The sequence below is a fragment of the Odocoileus virginianus genome, unplaced genomic scaffold, assembly GCF_023699985.2.
Source record: "Odocoileus virginianus isolate 20LAN1187 ecotype Illinois unplaced genomic scaffold, Ovbor_1.2 Unplaced_Scaffold_12, whole genome shotgun sequence".
NCBI classification, from domain to species: Eukaryota; Metazoa; Chordata; class Mammalia; order Artiodactyla; family Cervidae; genus Odocoileus; species Odocoileus virginianus.
In genome coordinates, this window is record NW_027224274.1 from 1,345,198 (window position 1) to 1,364,117 (window position 18,920).

At 42.2% G+C, this 18,920-nt stretch overlaps 2 protein-coding genes across 2 annotated transcripts in view; one reads left to right on the top strand and one right to left on the bottom strand.

Annotated features, from left to right (window-relative positions):
• Positions 1–18,920, bottom strand: part of STYXL2 (serine/threonine/tyrosine interacting like 2) — a 63,336-nt gene that overhangs the window by 40,147 nt on the left and 4,269 nt on the right.
• Positions 1–18,920, top strand: part of GPA33 (glycoprotein A33) — a 114,119-nt gene that overhangs the window by 37,813 nt on the left and 57,386 nt on the right. The gene's annotated exons all lie outside the window — the stretch shown is intronic.

The following is an 18,920-nucleotide window of genomic DNA, read 5'->3' on the forward strand; positions in this document are numbered from 1 at the left end:
ACACGTACATGCATAGTGGTAGGCTCCCCACCCATGATGGGTTCTCCTCTTCCAGGTGCCATGGTGAGCTCTGGGTCTTTTTCACTTGGTCTTTCCTTTCCTTTATATCTACAGAGGACTTTTTAAAAGCGAGAAGGCTTAATGGGTACATTTTCCCACAAAAACTCCGTCATGCCTCCTTTGTTTATAGTCAAGCCCTCCCTGTGCCTCAGCCCCAGCAATCACCGATCTGTTTCTGTCCCTAAGTGTGGCCTTTTCCAGAGGTTAAATAAATGTAATAATATAGTAGTCTTTTTGATATGGTTTATTTCACTTAGCAAAATGAATCTGAGCCATCTAATCTATTGCAATAATAGAATAATAATAATAACAATAGAGTCGATAGTTTGTTCCTTCTTATGGCTGAATAATATTTCATTTCTTAGGCATTGCAGGCAGGCTATTGCTGCCATCACTGTCACACTGCCTGAGTGAAGACTGTGTATTCCATAGGAAAGTATGATACACTTACTGCTGATGTGGTGATACTTTGGATTCTGGTTTTCTTCCCCAATCTGCCTTCTGTTATTTACTTTTCAGAATCCTGAAACAGTTGCTGCATCCTTCTGTCCAGGTTTTATAAGGGCAATCCATGGGAGAGTCTGGATGGAGGGTGTGTTTTCCATCTTTTCCAGAACTGGAAACTTGTACTTTATCTTTTTGATTTTAAAAGTCTAAAGTCAATATGTTTCCTGACCCTTGTAATTGACCTATTTTTTCTCTGTGGAAACCAATAGGGTCTTTTTTAGTTTGCAATGTTTAGAAATTTCCTGGTGATGTTTCTTTTTTGATATTAGTTCTAGAAGGTCTTGTAGGTGATATCCTTTTCATCATAGGGGACTGAAATGCAAAAGTAGGAAGTCAAGAGATACCTGGAGTAACAGACAAATTTGCCTTGGAGTACAAAATGAAGCAGGGCAAAGACTAACAGAGTTTTGCCAAGAGAACACACTGGTCATAGCAAACACCCTCTTCCAACAACACAAGAGAAGACTCTACACATGGACATCACCAGATGGTCAATATCGAAATCAGATTGATTATGTTCTTTGCAGCCAAAGATGGAAAAACTCTATACAATCAGCAAAAACAAGACCAGGAGCTGACTGTGGATCAGATCATGAACTCCTTATTGCCAAATGCAAACTTAAATTGAAGAAAGTAGGGAAAACCACTAGCTCATTCAGTATGACCTAAATCAAATCCCTTACAATTTTACAGTGGAAGTGACAAGTAGATTCAAGGGATTAGATCTGATAGAGTTCCTGAAGAACTATGGACAGAGGTTCATAACATTGTACAGGAGGCAGTGATCAAAACCATCCCCAAGAAAAAGAAATGCAAAAAGCAAAATGGCTGTCTGAGGAGGCATTACAAATAGCTGAGAAAAGCAGAGACGTGAAAGGAAAAGTAAAGATAAACCCATCTGAATGCAGTTTCAAAGCATAGCAAGGAGATAAAAAAGCCTTCCTAAGTGAAAAATGAAAGTGAAATTTGCTCAGTTGTGTCCGACTCTTTGCGACCCCATGGGATTTTCCAGGCCAGAATACTGGACTGGGTAGCCATCCCCTTCTTCAAGGGATCTTCCCAACCCAGGTATCAAACCCAGATCTCCCACATTGCAGGCTGATTTTTTACCATCTGAACCACCAGGAAAGCCCCTTCCTAAGTGATCAGTGCAGAGACATAGAGGAAAACAACAGAATGGGAAAGACTAGAGATCTCTTCAAGAAAATTAAAGATACCAAGGAAACATTTCATGAAAAGATGGGCACAATAAAGGACAGAAATGGTATGGACCTAACAGAAGCAGAAGATATTAAGAAGAGGTGGCAAGAATACACAGAAGAACTGTACAAAAAAGACCTTCATGACCCAGATAACCATGATGGTGTGATCACTCACCTAGAGCCAGATATCCTGGAGTGTAAAGTCAAGTGGGCCTTAGGAAGCATCACTAAGAACAAAGCTAGTGGAGGTGATGGAATTCCAGCTGAACTATTTCAAATCCTAAAAGATGATGCTGTTAAAATGCTACACTCAGTATGCCAGCAAATTTGGAAAACTCAGCAGTGGCCACAGGACTGGAAAAGGTCAGTTTTCATTCCAATCTCAAAGAAAGGCAATGCCCAAAGAATGTTCAAACTACTGCACAATTGCACTCATTTCACATGCTAGCAAAGTAATGCTCAAAATTCTTCAAGCTAGGCTTCAATAGTACGTGAACCAAGAACTTCCAGATGTTCAAGCTGGATTTAGAAAAGGCAGAAGAACCAGAGATCAAATTGCCAACATCTGTTGGATCATAGAAAAAGCAAGAGAATTCCAGAAAAACATCTACTTCTGCTTCATTGACTACACTAAAGCCTTTGACTGTGTGGATCACAACAAACTGTGGAAAATTCTTCAAGAGATGGGAATACCAGACCACCTTACCTGCCTCCTGAGAAACCTGTATGCAGGTCAAGAAGCAACAGTTAGAACCGGACATGGAACAACAGATTGGTTCCAAATTGGGAAAGGAGGATGTCAAGGCTGTATATTGTCACTCGTCTTATTTAACTTTATGCAGAGTACATCATGCAAAATGCTGGGCTAGATGAAGCACAAGCTGGAACCAAGATTGCCAGGGAGAAATACCAATAACCTCAGATATGCAGATGACACCACCCTTATGACAGAAAGTGAAGAGGAACTAAAGAGCCTCTTGATGAAAGTGAAAGAGGAGAGTGAAAAAGTTGGCTTAAAATTCAACATTCAAAAAATTAAGATCATGGCATCTAGTCCCATCACTTCATGGCAAATAGATGGAGAAACAATGGAAACAGTGCCAGATTTTATTTTCTTGGGCTCCAAAATCATTTCAGATGGAGATCTCAGCTATGAACTAAAAGATGCTTGCTCCTTGGAAGAAAACTTATGACAAACCGAGACAGCATATTAAAAAGCAGAGATATTACTTTGCCAACAAAGGTCCATCTAGTCAAAGCTATGGTTTTTCTAGTAGTCATGTATGGATGTGAGAGTTGGACTATAAAGAAAGCTGAGCACCAAAGAATTGATGCTTTTGAACTGTGGTGTTGGAGAAGACTCTTGAGAGCCCCTTGGACTGCAAGGAGATCAAACCAGTCAATCCTAAAGGAAATCAGCCCTAAATATTCATTGGAAGGATTGATGCTGAAGCTGAAGCTCCAGTACTTTGACCACTGATGTGAAGAGCTGACTCACTGGAAAAGACCCTGATGCTGGGAAAGGTTGAAGGCAGGAGGAAAAGAGGACGACAGAGGATGAGATGGTTGGATGGCATCACCAACGCAATGGACATGAGTTTGAGCAAGCTTGGGGAGTTGATGATGGACAGGGAAGCCTGGTGAGCTGCAGTCCATGAAGAGTCGGACATGACTGAGTGACTGAACAACAATAACAATATTATGTTCCTTGCTCAATGTTAATCCAATGTGTTGGTTATGGATACCATTTTGAGTGCCTTTTATGAATTTATAATAATCCTGACAAAATAGGTTTTATTTTTCATGCTTTAAGGTGAGGAAATTGTGGCATAGAAATGTTAAAAAAAATTGCCCCAAACAGTAAATAAGTGGACTAGCTAAGTTGCAAACATAGAACAGTCGTGCTCTGAGTCCAGTCTTCGGTCCATTGCAATGCATGCATACCATTTTGGTTGGAAAGGGGAGATGAATTGGCTGGTGGATAAACTCCAGCTGGATCTCCAGGCCCAACATAGATTTTGACACAGAAAATACTTAAAGAATACTCGTTGAAAACATGGATGGATGGTTGCATGGATTTGGTTGAGTTGAGCTGAGTACAGCTGAACTGAATGGAGCTAAGTAGTGCTAAATTTCGCTGAATTGATTGCAGAACAATTCCGTTGTAGTAGACAACCACAGTGGATTTCCCACTTGAGAGAATGATGTGATCAGAAGCAGCAAAGAAATGAAGGAAGAAACGTCTTCGACAGAAGAAAGGAGTAGCTAATGTCTCTGCCCAGGCTGTGGCGAAGTCTGCCCATGCAGGTCAGCACAATGTGGCTTCATCACTGGTAGTTCCTGAGGGGTCCCTAGAGCGACTGTGATGGATTATTCCCGAGTATACCTTGTGACCAGAAGATGCATTTCAAATAAGTGTAACCGGGGAGTGAGTGTGAATATTAAGAGTGAGATTTGTGAGGTATTAATATTATCCTGGATGCCAGAACTAGAGAGGTTTTTTTGAGAACTCATTGCTTTGTAAAGATAATAAAGAGTAGACTGCCTGGTGGGGTGTACACAAGCTCTGTAAATGTACGGATTTGTTGTTATTCAGTTGCTAAGTCATGTCTGACTCTTTGTGACCCCATGAACTGCAGCACACCAGGCTTCCCTGTCCTTCACTATCTCCCAGAGTTTGCTCAAACTCATGTCCATTGAGTCAATGATGCCATCCAACCATCTCATCCTCTGTCACCCCCTTCTCCTCCTGCCTTCAATCTTTCCCAGCATCTTTTCCAATTGTCAGGAAGCATTTAACAAGAGGCTTCCTGTGTGCTGATCTGGATCTGTCAGGAACCCTCTGGTCCTTACTGATTCCTGAATATTCAGGAATTCAGAGGAGAGGCACGCCTTCCCCGGGGCCGAGGAATCCAGGCATTTCTCATTACAGTGATAAGTACCCTCTTCCTTATTATGAGCCAAATGGTAAAAGATGATTGTTTGCAACTCTCTCTCTTTGATAGGGATCATCTTATGTTTTGTACGTCTGGAATCTTAGTCTTTATCTCTGCTGAGAATTACTACAGTATACATGCCCAGGCCATGCTGATTAAAACACCTTTGCTCCATCAGCGCTTTGGTCCCCGTGTCTTTCTTCTCTTTCTGTTCCTTCTCTCTTTCTCTCTCTCTATTTCTGGCTAATTCCTTGGAGTGTGGAGGCCCGCTGAGCTCACTTTCTTGCCCGGGCTTCTGAGACCCACTCGAGAAGGCGCCTGGTGCCTCCGCGCAGCCGCGCCGCCCTAAGAACAGGGCCCTATTGGCTTTCCGCGTAAACCAGGGGATATCAGCCTCTCTCTCTCTTACTCTCGGAACCATCAGGTTCCGGTCCATTAAAGGACCAACACCAATGAGTCAGCTCTTCGCATCAGGTGGCCAAAGTGTTGGAGCTTCAGCTTCAGCATCAGTCCTTCCAGTGAGTACTCAGGGTTGATTTCCTTTAGAATTGACTGGTTTTATCTCCTTGCTGTTCAAGGGACTCTCAGGAGTCTTCTCCAGCACCACAGTTCAGAAGCATCAATTCTTTGGCATTCTGCCTTCCTTATGGTCTGGCTCTCACATCCATACACGACCACTGGAAAAACCATAGCTTTGACTAGATGGACCTTTTTCATACAGATTAAGCAGTCATATTTATCCCTGTACCTCCAACACACGGAAGGTGAGTGACCAGGCAGGTTTTGATGACTGCATGCACAGTGAGTGGACAGATGGGTGGATGGGCAGTCACATGGGTGACTGGATGAATGGCCAGAATCCTAGGCAGCAGGCAGGGTGTCCACCACCACCTTGGCGATCAGACTTGATAGTCTCCGAGGTCCTGCAGTCTCTCCAGCCTCAGCTTGTGCTGGCTTCCCTTGGGCTCACTTCTGTCCAGCACGCTGATTTTCTGGGCTTTCCATCCTCACCAATTTTCCTTTTGCCCAGGCATTTTGCCAAAGCCAATTTCCACTGCCTGGATAATCAGTCCTCCCCCTACTCACTGATCTTTCAGATCTCAGTTCAATCATTTCAGTAGGGAAGCTTTCCCTGTTTTCCGCCTCTCATTGCACTATACACCTTTTCTTTGTGGCACTTCTATTAATGTAACTTTACATTTATTTACAAAATAATTTGATAAACTCTGTTTCCTATAAAAGACCATACCCTCTGTGAGGCAGAGACCACACCTTCTTTATTAGACACATTAAACCACATCTGTGGCAAAATAGTGCTGTTAGAGTATTTCGTGAGCTGTTAGGTTCCCAGAATCTAGTTTAATGTCTACTTAATAGATATTTTCTGATTCACTGACTGACTGAATTTGTCCTCAGGGAAGTACCATATTTAAGGGAATGTGGCAGATACGATAGTTACAACACAATGATATTTATCAAGTATTGGCTACTGGCTCATCATTTTACTGGAATGCAAGCCCAGTATCAAACCCAGGAGCAACTCCAGGGTGCTGGCTCTCTTGTGTCCATGCTCATTCTCAGCTCTTCTGAGGCCAAGATGTGTACATCTCGGAGGCCAATGTTGGCAGTTAGAAATTCTTTTCTCATGGTGGCCCCGGATCCATGGCACCCCTCACACAGAGGTGGTCTTTGTCCCCTTCCCATGGATCCTGTTGGTTTCCGTGACTGTTCTTGCATAGAATATGGTGGGAGTGACACTACAGTGTCTGAATCTGAACCTTAAGTGTAGCTCTCTGCTCCTGGCTGTTGGTGTTCTCTGTTCAGAAGCCCTAAGCTTCCATATTAGAAGTCAGATGACCTCAACCACCCCAAAGCCACCAAGCTGGAAAAGCTATTGACCAACGCTCCCTGCCAAGCTCCTAGCCAACATTCAGCCATGTGGGTGAGCCTTTTAGAGGAACATCTTTCACCTCTTGGGCCTCTCCAGCTGACACCACATGAAACACAGACAAGCTGCCCCATCCTGTCCAGATTCCCACAGAAAGAGGACAAAATAGTTATTGTCTGAAGTCATTACATTTTGGGGCAATTTGTTAGGCTGCAGTAGATGACAGCAACACCATTTCAAGGACTAAGTAAGTAGTGAATTTTGAGCAAATGCCAAGGCATTCCTCTCCCTGATAGTAATACAGAAACTAGTAAATATCAGTGACTGACCTCAGTTTGTTGCAGTTGGGAAGCAACAATAAAATAACACCAATATGAAAGTAAGCCCTAACACTGTTCCAGACCCAGGTGATATTTTGGGCCCAGGATTCAGGGCAGTCTCAGTTTTTTAAAAATTGGAATATAACTGCTTTACAATGTTTGTTTCTGCTACAACAGTGAATTACCTATATGTATATGAGTTAGCTATATATATGTACATACCCCTACTTTCTTCAGCCGCCCTACCACCCCACGCCCATCTAGGTCATCACAGAGCTGAGCTTCCTGTGCTATAGAGCAGCTTCCCACCAGCTATCTATCTTACACTTAATAGTACATATGCATGTCTATGCTTCTCTCTCAATTTGCCCCATGCTCCCTTTCCCCATGTATGTCCACATGTCTGTTCTCTACATCATCTAAATTCCTGTCCCACAAATGGGTTCATCTGGAGCTGGAGGAATCAGGCTCCTTGACTTCAGACTATACTACAAAGCTACAGTAATCAAGACAGTATGGCACTGGCACAAAACAGAAATGCAGATCAATGGAACAAGATAGAAAGCCTAGAGATAAACCCATGACCCTATGGTCATCTTACCTTTGACAAAGGAGGCAAGAATATACAATGGGGAAAAGACAGACTCTTCCATAAATCGTGCTGGGAAAACTGGATACCTGAGCTACAGGTAAAGGAATGAAACTAGAACACTTCCTAACACCATACATAAAAACAAACTCAAAATGGATTAAAGACCTACATGTAAGACCAGAAACTATAAAACTCTTAAAGGAAACATGGGCAGAACACCATATGGCGTAAATCAGCAAGATCCTTTTTGACCCACCTCCTAGAGTAATAAAAATAAAAACAGAAATGAAGAAATGGGACCTAAAGAAACTTAAAAGCTTTTGCGCAACAAAGGAAACCATAAGCAAGGTTAAAAAATAACCCTCAGGATGGGAGAAAATATTTGCAAATGAAGCAACAAAGGATTAATCTCCAAAATATATAAGCAGTCTCAGTTTTAACATATCAATATTTCATAAAACTAGATTCGGAGTCCTAAATTTTATATAAATTTGAGTCACATTTCCATTTCAATGATATTTATTAAGGGAGTTTTACTTTTTTGTTAATTAATGCATGAAGTGCATGCAGGCTCAGCTGTGTTGACTCTTTGCGACCCACAGACTATATTTCACCAGACTCTCTGTCCATGGGACTTCCCACGCAAGAATACTGGACTGGGTTGCCGTTTCCTTCTCTAGGGCTCTTCTCAACCCAGGGACTGAACCCTCCTGCACTGCAGGCGGATTCTTTACCACTGAGCCACCAGGAAAGCCCGTATTTATTAATTGTTAATAAAATAATTATCTTGTTTCTTAAGGGTCAGTATTATTTTAAAATGAGATCTGAGTTGATGAGGGGGATCAAATCAAAGCCTTGAAAGGGTAATCAGCCAAGAATCCTCGTGTTACTAGGGGGACGATAAGGGCTTCCTCCCAGCATGGCCCCTCGTTCCCCCAGAGATCTGTTTTTCTTTGTTCCTCTGCAGGTCTCCAGGGCCCTGCATTCAGGGGGGTGACAGGCACAAACTGAAAAGAGATATAGGAGAAGTCCTCACCTGTCAAGTGTGCAGAAAGACCCGAGTCAGAAGCTCAGCACGTGCTGTCCCCTGGGATCCCCACTGGGCACTGTCTTTCTGCGAGCCCTTGATCCTAGCATTTTCCCTAAACAATGCTGGCTTCAGAGTGTGTGGATTTGATTTCACGTGACAAATACCAGGAACTAACAGCCTGTCCTAAATATACTTAAACTCTGAGGCTGTACATTTGATAGGGGAGTATTTGAAATTAAAATCTGAAAATAGAAATGGTGGATAAACATTCTTCCTTCTTGTTGGTGGTAAAGACTGAATTCCAGCTCATGCATCAGTGAATTTGAGAAACCACATTTGAAGACTACCCAGTACACTTTTGAGAAGTTGGAGGTTTTATGATTGAGAAAAGAGGGAAGTTAAGCTCAAACTCCCCTCCCCAACCTCACAATGCATCTGTTTTGACTGCTGATGCAAAAATTCAAGCAGCAGTAAACTCAGCTCAGCATCCTCCGGTGTTAAGGAAGGATGTAAATTCCAAGTGCCTTTATGAGTTAACCTGTTATGAGAGGAGGAGATGTAAACCTAATAGTCCTAAGACTATTTTGCTGGAGACAGTTTACTGAGTCTAATACAGGTGTGGGGGTAGGACTTGAAATGACCTGAATGGAGAACAAGTGTCCCAGCGGCATTGTGAAGCTGCTCTTATTTTCTCCTGAGAAGCAGGACTGCAGAGAAAGAAAGGAGGAAGGAGGTTGAGAGCTGGACAAGTGGCCCTATTTATATCTGCAAGGTCAGTGAGACAGCGGCTCTAGAGGTTTTGATTTATGACCATGTCTGTGCCTCCACCCGCATGCCTGAGATGGAGTGTGATGATACACTGTGATTGGGAAGCAGCAAGGGCTGGCTGTTCAAACAGGCTGGCAGGGAAGCAGAGGCTCTAGGATCGATACACACCTCATCACAGGATCAGGAAGCAGCAGCTAAAAAGCCTGGAAGGTGAATTGAAGATAAATAATAAAGCAGAGTTTGATGGACTTCCTAACCAACAGCAGAGATGGGGGCAGCTTTCTTTAAATCTGTGTTTTTTAAAATTGCAGACTGTGACCTATTAGTGTATCATAAAATCAATGGGTCGCACCTAGCATCTGGAAAAGAAAAAAAAAAAAGAATAGAGAATGGTACTATCCATTTTAAAGATAAATACAATTTTTGAAACCTTTTTAAAATTTACACAAACCTATATGCATATGCTGTGAGTAAATGGTATGTCCCACTGTGGATTACAGTTGGCAAAGTTTGTAAGCCAGTTTTAAATCAGTTGCCCGGTTGGCAAGACCCAAAATAGAGTGGAATTGGGATCCTTCAACCCAGACCTCCTGACAGCTGGTCACTTCCTTTCAGTGAGTCCCTTGGAAATGAAATGTAGGCAGAGGCATGGGAGGGGGTGTCTTCCTTGATTTGGCTTTTGCAAAAAAGGAACAGATTTCTGAGCTTCAGTGAAAGTGACCACACAGGCAAAGTTCCGGCTCCAAGGAAGAAGAGAAGTCACTGAAGCAAATCTATTTTTAGCAAGCTGCTTCTAGCAAGCTTTGTGAAAGAGGCAAGGCAGAAAAATTTTCATGGGAAAAGAGATAAAAGAGCAAGGGTGGATGGGAGGAGCCATTTCCCAAGGACACATGATGAAGGCACATAGACCTACCATGCCATGCCCCCGTCTCTTGCCCCCCACCCCCCACCAGGTGTGCAGTCCTCAAGAGAAGAGAGGCAAGCCAAGCACAGCCAAGGATCTTTGCTGAAAGTGAGGGGGAAAATGCCACTGAGAGAGGCCGCCTGATCAGATGAGTGAGAAGTTCTAAGACACTGCAAAGGCTTGAAAAATCAGATCTGAAGTCAGAGCAAGAAATGGATTTTTGACTTGGAAAAAAATCAAGGAAAACAGAAAGACATTATTCAAATTAGAATAATGGAAGGATAAGGAAGTCTGATCCTTTATTTGGAAAGGACGAGAAAACTGGTCATAGCTGAGGAGGAAGCGGAGAAGCAGAGGGAGACTCCAGACCTTCTGTGTGGGTGGGCCTGGCGGGCAGCAGCCTCCTGCGACGGAGGGCGGGCCTGGCGGGAGGTGGGTTTGCATCACAACAACACCAGTTCTTAAAACTGTTCTGGGTTTACTGGGGAGGTTTGATGGAGGTGATGGATATGCGTGAAGGCTCCACCGGGCAGCCCCACTGGATAGGGGGTTTTGCATTTTAATGTTAACTCATGAATTACCTCAGGAAATTTGCCCAGATGGAAGATGGGTGACTCTCTACCTATAGGTTTTCCTCCAGAGAAAGTGACACACAGCAGCTAGGTTTGAATTTAAGGTGTTTGAGGTCAGGGTCTAACTCAGGCAAAAATAGAAGTCTTGACACCTCTGTCTACTGTCTACACCCCTTTCCTAGGTTCCTCATTCACCCAAGGATGAGATTTGCAGATGAGGCTGGAAATGTTAAGACTCCCTGCTGGGACGGCAAGCACACCTCCTCCCTGACTGAACTCAGCCGTGTTGGTTCTGCCTCTTTGCAGCACTAGGTGCACTTTTGCAAATCTCTCTCCTGGCTCCACAGAAAAGAGTACAGTTGTATCACCCCGGGGCTGGATCTAAAGTTACAGTGGGTTGAATGATGGCCCCAGCAAAGGTATATCTCCTAGAACCTGCGAATGCAAGCCTTTTTGGAAAAAACATTGTTGCAGATTAATTGAGTCAAAAACTTTGAGAAGAGATCATCATGGATTCAGTTCAGTTTAGTTGATCACTTGTGTCCAACTCTTTGCGGCCCCATGGTCTGCAGCACACCAGGCCTCCCTGTCACCACCAAGTCCTGGACCTTACTCAAACTCAAACATTGAGTCGGTGATGCCATCCAGCCATCCCAACCTCTGTCATCCCCTTCTCCTCCTGCCTTCAATCTTTCCCAGCATCAGGGTCTTTTCAAATAAGTCAGTTCTTTGCATCAGTTGGCCAAAGTGTTGGAGTTTCAGCTTCAGCATGAGTCCTTCCAATTCAGGACTAATTTTCCTTTAAGATTGACTGGTTTGATCTCCTTGCAGTCCAAGGGACTCTCAAGAGTCTTCTCCAACACCACAGTTCAAAAGCATCAAGTTCTTCGGCACTCAGCTTTCTTTGTAGTCCAACTCTCACATCCATACATGACTACTAGAAAAACCATAGCTTTGACTAGACAGACCTTTGTCAGCAAAGTAATGTCTCTGCTTTTTAATATGCTGTCTAGGTTGGTCATAGCTTTTCTTCCAAGGAGCAAGCATCTTTTAATTTCATGGCTGCAGTCACCATCTGCAGTGATTTTGGAGCCCCCCAAAATAAAGTCTCTCATTGTTTCCATTGTTTCCCCATTTATTTGCCATGAAGTGATGGGACCAGATGCCATGATCTTAGTTTTCTGAATGTTGAGTTTTAAGCCAACTTTTTCACTCTCCTCTTTCACTTTCATCAAGAGGCTCTTTTGTTCTTCTTCACTTTCTGCCATAAGGGTGGTATCATCTGCATATCTGAGGTTATTGATATTTTTCCTGGCAATCTTGATTCCAGCTTGTGTTTCATGCAGCCCAGCATTTCGCATGATGTACTCTGCATATCTGTCTCTTCCCTGGTAACTTGGACGGTAAAGCGTCTGCCTACAATGTGGGAGACCCGGGTTCGATCCCTGGGTCAGGAAGATCCCCTGGAGAAGGAAATGGCAACCCACTCCAGTATTTCTTGCCTGGAAAATCCCATGGACCGAGGAGCCTGGTGGGCTACAGTCCATGGGGTCGCAAAGAGTCAGACATGACTGAGAGACTTCTCTTCTTCACTTCACTCTGCATGTAGGTTAAATAAGCAGGGTGACAATATACAGCCTTGACATACTACTTTCCCAATTTGGAACCAGCCTGTTGTTCTATGTCCAGTTCTAACTGTTGCTTCTTGACCTGCACACAAATTTCTCAGGAGTCAGGTAAGGTGGTCTGGTATTCCTATCTCTTTAAGAATTTTCCGTAGTTTATTGTGATCCACACAGTCAAAGACTTTGGCATAGTCAATAAAGCAGAAGTAGATGTTTTTCTGGAACTCTCTTGCTTTTTTTGATGATCCAACAGATGTTGGGCAATTTGATCTCTGGTTCCTCTGCCTTTTCTAAATCCAGCTTGAACATCTGAAGTCCACAGTTCACGTACTGTTGAAGACTGGCTTGGAGAACTTTGAGCATTAGTTTGCTAGCATGTGAGATGAGTATGGTTGTGTGGTAGTTTGAGCATTCTTTGGTATTGCCTTTCTTTGGGATTGGAATGAAAACTGACCTTTTCCAGTCCTGTGGCCACTGCTGAGTTTTCCAAATTTGCTGGCATATTGAGTGCAGCATTTTAACAGCATCATCTTTTAGGATTTGAAATAGCTCAGCTGGAATTCCATCACCTCCACTAGCTTTGTTCGTAGTGATGCTTCCTAAGGCCCACTTGACTTCACATTCCAGGATATCTGGCTCTAGGTGAGTAATCACACCATCATGATTATCTGGGTCATGAAGATCTTTTTTGTATAGTCTTCTGTGTATTTTTGCCACCTCTTCTTAATATCTTCTGCTTCTGTTAGGTCCATACCATTTCTGTCCTTTATTGTGCCCATCTTTTCATGAAATGTTCCCTTGGTATCTCCAATTTTCTTGAAGAGATCTCTAGTCTTTCCCATTCTGTTGTTTTTCTCTATTTCTTTGCACTGATCACTGAGGAAGGCTTTCTTATCTCTCCTTGCTATTCTTTGGAACTCTGCATTCAGATGGGTATATTTTTCCTTTTCTCCTTTGCCTTTAGCTTCTCTTCTTTTCTCAGCTATTTGTAAGACCTCCTCAGACAACCATTTTGCCTTTTTGCATTTCTTTTTCTTGGGTTGGTCTTTATCACGGCCTCCTCCGCAATGTCACAAACCTCCATCCATAGTTTTTCAGGCACTCTATCAGATCTAATCCCTTGAATCTGTTTGTCACTTTCACTGTATAATCATAAGGGATTTGATTTAGGTCATACCTGAATGGTCTAGTGATTTCCCCTTCTTTTTTCAATTTAAGTCTGAATTTGGCAATAAGGAGTTCATGATCTGAGCCACAGTCAGCTCCCGGTCTTGTTTTTGCTGACTGTATAGAGCTTCTCCATCTTTGGCTGCAAATAATATAATCAATCTGATTTTGGTATTGACCATCTGGTGATGTCCATGTGTAGAGTCTTCTCTTGTATTGTTGGAAGAGGGTGTTTGCTATGACTGGTGCATTCTCTTGGCAAAACTCTGTTAGCCTTTGCCCTGCTTCATTTTGTACTCCAAGGCCAAATTTGCCTGTTACTCCAGGTATCTCTTGACTTCCTACTTTTGCATTTCAGTCCCCTATGATGAAAAGGACATCTTTTTGGGGTGTTAGTTCTAGAAGGTCTTGTAGGTCTTCATAGAACCATTCAACTTCTTCAGCATTACTGGTTGGGGCATAGACTTGGATTACTGTGATATTGAATGGTTTGTCTTGGAAATGAACAGAGATCATTCTGTCATTTTTGAGATTGCATCCAAGTACTGCATTTCAGACTCTTTTGTTGATTATGATGGCTACTCCATTTCTTCTAAGGGATTCTTGCCCACAGTAGTAGATACAATGGTCATCTGAGTTAAATTCACACATTCTAGTCCATTTTAGTTTGCTGATTCCTAAAATGTCGATGTTCATTCTTGCCATCTCCTATATGATAACTTCCAATTTGCCTTAATTCATGGACATAACACTCCAGGTTCCTATGCAATATTGCTCTTTACAGCATCAGACTTTACTTCCATCACCAGTCACATCCACAACTGGGTGTTGTTTTTGCTTTGGCTCTGTCTCTTCATTCTTTCTGGAGTTATTTCTCCACTGATCTCCAGTAGCATATTGGGCACCTACCGACCTGGAGAGTTCATCTTTCAGTGTCCTGTCTTTTTGCCTTTTCATACTGTTCATGGGGTTCTCAAGGCAAGAATACTGAAGTGGTTTGCCATTCCCTTCTCTAGTGGACCACATTTTGTCAGAACTCTCCACCGTGACCTGTCCATCTTGGGTGGCCCTATACTGGAATGGGTAGCCTATCCCTTCTTCAGCAGATCTTTCTGACCCAGGAATTGAACTGGGGTCAACCTGCATTGCAGGCAGATTCTTTACCAACTGAGCTATGAGGGAAGCCCATTCATGGATTAGAGTAGACCATAAATTCAGTGGAAGATGTCACTTAAAAAGAACACAAGAGCTGTAAGAGTTACTTATATATTCTGGAGATTAATCCTTTGTCAGTTGTTTCATTTGCAATTATTTTCTCCCATTCTGAGGTTTGTCTTTTCATCTTGTTTATTATTTCCTTTGCTGTGCAAAAGCTTTTAAGTTTGAGTAAGTCCCATTTTTGTTTTTAAATTTTCATTACTTAGTCATAGAGGACCCTGGTGTGATGTATGTCAAAGAGTGTACAGCCTATGGTTTCCTCTAACACCTGTGGCTGACTCATGTTGATATAGAGCAGAAACCAACACAATATTGTAAAGTAATTATTTTCCAATTAAAAAAAATAAATTTATATGTAAAAAAAGGACACAAGAGAAGACAGAGACGAGATGACCATATGAAGACAGAGGTAGAGGTTGGAGTTACACTGTCCCAAGCCAAGAAACTCCTAGAGCCAACAGAAGCAAGGAAGAGGCAAGGACAAAACCTTCCCTGGAGTCTTTGGAGGGAGTGTCCCTGCCAGCACCTGGATCACAGATTTCTGGCCTTTAAACCTGAGAGAATTTATTTGTGCTGTGTGTGTGTGTGGTTTTTAAGCCACTCAGTCTGTGGGAATTTGTTACAGAAGCCCTAGGAAACGAGCACTGGGATTCTGCTGGTGGGATATTTGCTCTCTCCATGAATAACTTAATTTTAAAAAGGTTCAAGCTTTTGGCTAAAGAGATAAAACAAGGAGGATGGAATTTCAGGCATTTATTTAAGTACAGGGAGGATTGTTCAGACTTGGGTGATGATCTGTTGCTTAGAATGGGCTTGCCTGGTGGCTCAGTGATAAAGAATCCACCTGCTGATGCAGGAGATAAATGTTATATTGTATTAATGTAGGTTATATATTGTATATAATATAAATAATATATGTTTTACTATATTGTTTGATTTCTATCACTAGGTAAAACTGATATCCCAGTTTTATGACTAAGTTATTTATATAAGCTTTCATGGCTACTAAGTGGCAGAGCAGAGCTGACCTTAATTTTGGCCTTAATTACACCGTTTTCATTCTTCCCACATCACTATATTGGCTCCTAGAAGAGAGTTTTATTAATAATTCTCTTTCCATAGCTTTAAAAAGCCCACAGTTTTATTTAAGGTATAATTGTTATTCATACAGCACATATTTAAAATGTGCAGATTGGTAAAGTTTGATATACAAGTAAGTGAGATCACTACCATAATCAAAATTGTGTTGTTTCTTTTTTACTGGGTTTTTAGAGTTTTTTAAATGTATATTTTGGATATGAGTTCATCATCAGATATGTGATTTTCATTTTTTTCTCCCAGTTTGTGAGTTGCCTTTTCATTTTTAAAGATACTGTGGACATTCATCTGAGCTAGTTTAAGCCTGGCTCTGTACAGTGCAGTGGGGTTGATTGGAGGATGACTCAAAAGTCAGTGCAGCTGTATTAGTTTATACCCCAGATTTTATGATGATAATTGCAGGAAGGGATAGCCTGTGAAGTGTTACTGTGTGTTCAACTTTCTTGAACATGTCTGAAAAGGGCTAGTTGATTTGAGATCAGCTACTAAAAACCAACTGCTAACGAGTATACTGTGGAGAAGGAAATGGCAGCCCGCTCCAGTATTCTTGCCTGGGAAACCCCACTGGACAGAGGAGCCTGGTGGGCTACAGTCCATGGAGTCGAAAAAGAATTGGCTACGACTCAGTGGCTGAACAACAACAAAGGGATATACTGCACACAGACCAACATGACACTGACATTGAAGTCGCTCAGCTGTGTCCGACCCGTTTGCAACCCCATGGACTGTAGCCCACCAGGCTCCTCCGTCCATGGGGTTTTCCAGGCAAGAATACTGGAGCGGGTTGCCATTTCCTTCTCCAGGGGATCTTCCCGACCCAGGGATTGAACCCGGGTCTCCCGCATTGTAGGCAGACGCTTTACATCTGAGCCACCAGGGACGTCTACACAAACCAAGAGGGGCTTTGCTACCCAGTGGACTTAGGAGGCGTGTCTGAGAGCCAGAGAAAGCGTGCTCTGTCCGTGGGACCTGACTTTTGAGGGGTTCAGCCCTTTCCATGTGTAAGTGGGGCTTTCGGGTTGAGCTTGTTTCTGTCTAGGAGGGGGACGGGCAGCTGGAAGGACTAAGAACTGAATGCTGCTGGAATGTCCCTATTGATCAATGCTTTCGTCCTGTGGCCGGCTCACCTTATGTGGAACTCTGAAACCGGCACAGTTGGTTTTCCCTGCACTGACCCACCTTCTACCTTCACAGCCAGCACTCACTGATCACCCTCTCCAACCAATAACCTCAGAAGCTCAATCACACCAAAGTGATAGGCACTTAATAAAATGCCTATTCTCCAGATCAGTATTTAAAAATATTTACCAGGCTTTATTTATCTAGCCTGCTATTAATTAGACAGTTCTTGTTGTTCAAACATTCTATATTCTTAATGACTGTTAGCTGCTGAAGCATTCTAGTATTAGTACTTCTCTTCTGGTGCACATATATGCTTACTTCTGTTAAGTATGAATCAGGAGTGAGCCTGCGGGGCCATAGGACAAGCATGTGTTTAGATACTAGGAAACAGTTTTCCAAAGGGTTGTACTAATTTACCCTCTTACCAGCAAGGAACAGGAACATCCTGTTTGCTTCACACCCTCAGTAATATTTGCTATTGTCAGTGTTTAATTTTAGGCAGTCTGGTGAGTATATCGTAGTATCGAACTATGGTTGTAATCTGAATGTCTGTCATCCATATATTTCAGTATATCCCATCCCACTTGCTCTCTTATAAGTGTCACCGTGATGCCTCGCCAGGGGAGTGGTGGAGTTTATGTTGTCTCCTTTTGAATATTTGTTTCATGTGACTTTCTTTCTGAGGCTAGATCATGAAAATCAATAAACTTCCATCCTGTTCTCTTGAAATTTCTATTGTGTATTTTGTCTTTAATGATTTCTAGCTCAACTCTGCAATGATCAGAGAACATGTTTTATATGATTTCAAGCATTAAAAACTTGTTGATATACATATGACCCAATGCATGTATGAACTTTTCGGTAAAAATTCCACGTGCACATGATAAGAATCTATCTCTTGCAACTGTTGGGTATATATTCTATAAATGCAAATTAGGTTAATTTTATTTATTGTTTTATTTGCATTTCTTGTATTCTTGATTGTTTTTTGCCTCATTCTATCAGTTGCTGAGATTGTGTTTTTTAAAACGTACATTTGACTAAGATTGTGAATTTCACTTTTTCTTCAGTTCTGTCAGCTCTTTGCTTTACATGTTTAGGGGTTACTTTATGAGATCCTAGAAATTTTAGTAATTTAAGTGAATATATCTATTGTATAGCAAATTTGATTATTCTGAAACCTTAAGGTAATGTTTCCCCTAAGGTTTTCTTTGTCTGCTATCAATAAATCACTTCACTGGCTTGCTTCTAGTCAGTGTTTTCAATTACAGGAGTGGGCACTTTCCAAACAGGGCCACAATGTACCCCATCCCACCTATTCTCCCTACAACGTGGCCCCAATACACCTTCAATGGAATGGTAGAGTCCGTGTTGCCTCCTTTGAACTTTTGTGGTCCCCTCTGTGACTTCTGAGGCTAGATCATGAAAATCAATGCACTTTTGTCCTATTGTCTTGGAATTCAGTTCCCAGGCTCTGAGAAAGCCCACAGTGTCCCACATGGACAGATCATATGAAAAGACCATGTTAGGTACTCAGGCCAATTGCCTAGCTGAGGTCTTGACCTCAAGTGCCGTATGTGTGATGATGCCTCTCTGATACCAGCTCCCAGCTCTTGAATCACCCCAGGCTAAAATTTACCCCCAGTCTCCAAGTCTTTTTAGCTGAGGCCCCAGACATCCTGAAACAAACAAGCCACACTACTGTTCCTTGTCCAGATTCCAAATTATGAACATGACAAAATGGTTATTTTATGACACTAAGTTTTGGAGTTATGAACAATAGTAACCAGAACAGTGTAGTATAAGTTTTCTATCTTTTGTTCACCTTTGTACATCTTTATTTTTGAGTGTGTCTCTAGTAAAAAGTATGTAGGCTTGTAAAAAAATTGAGTCTGACAATTTTTGTTTTTT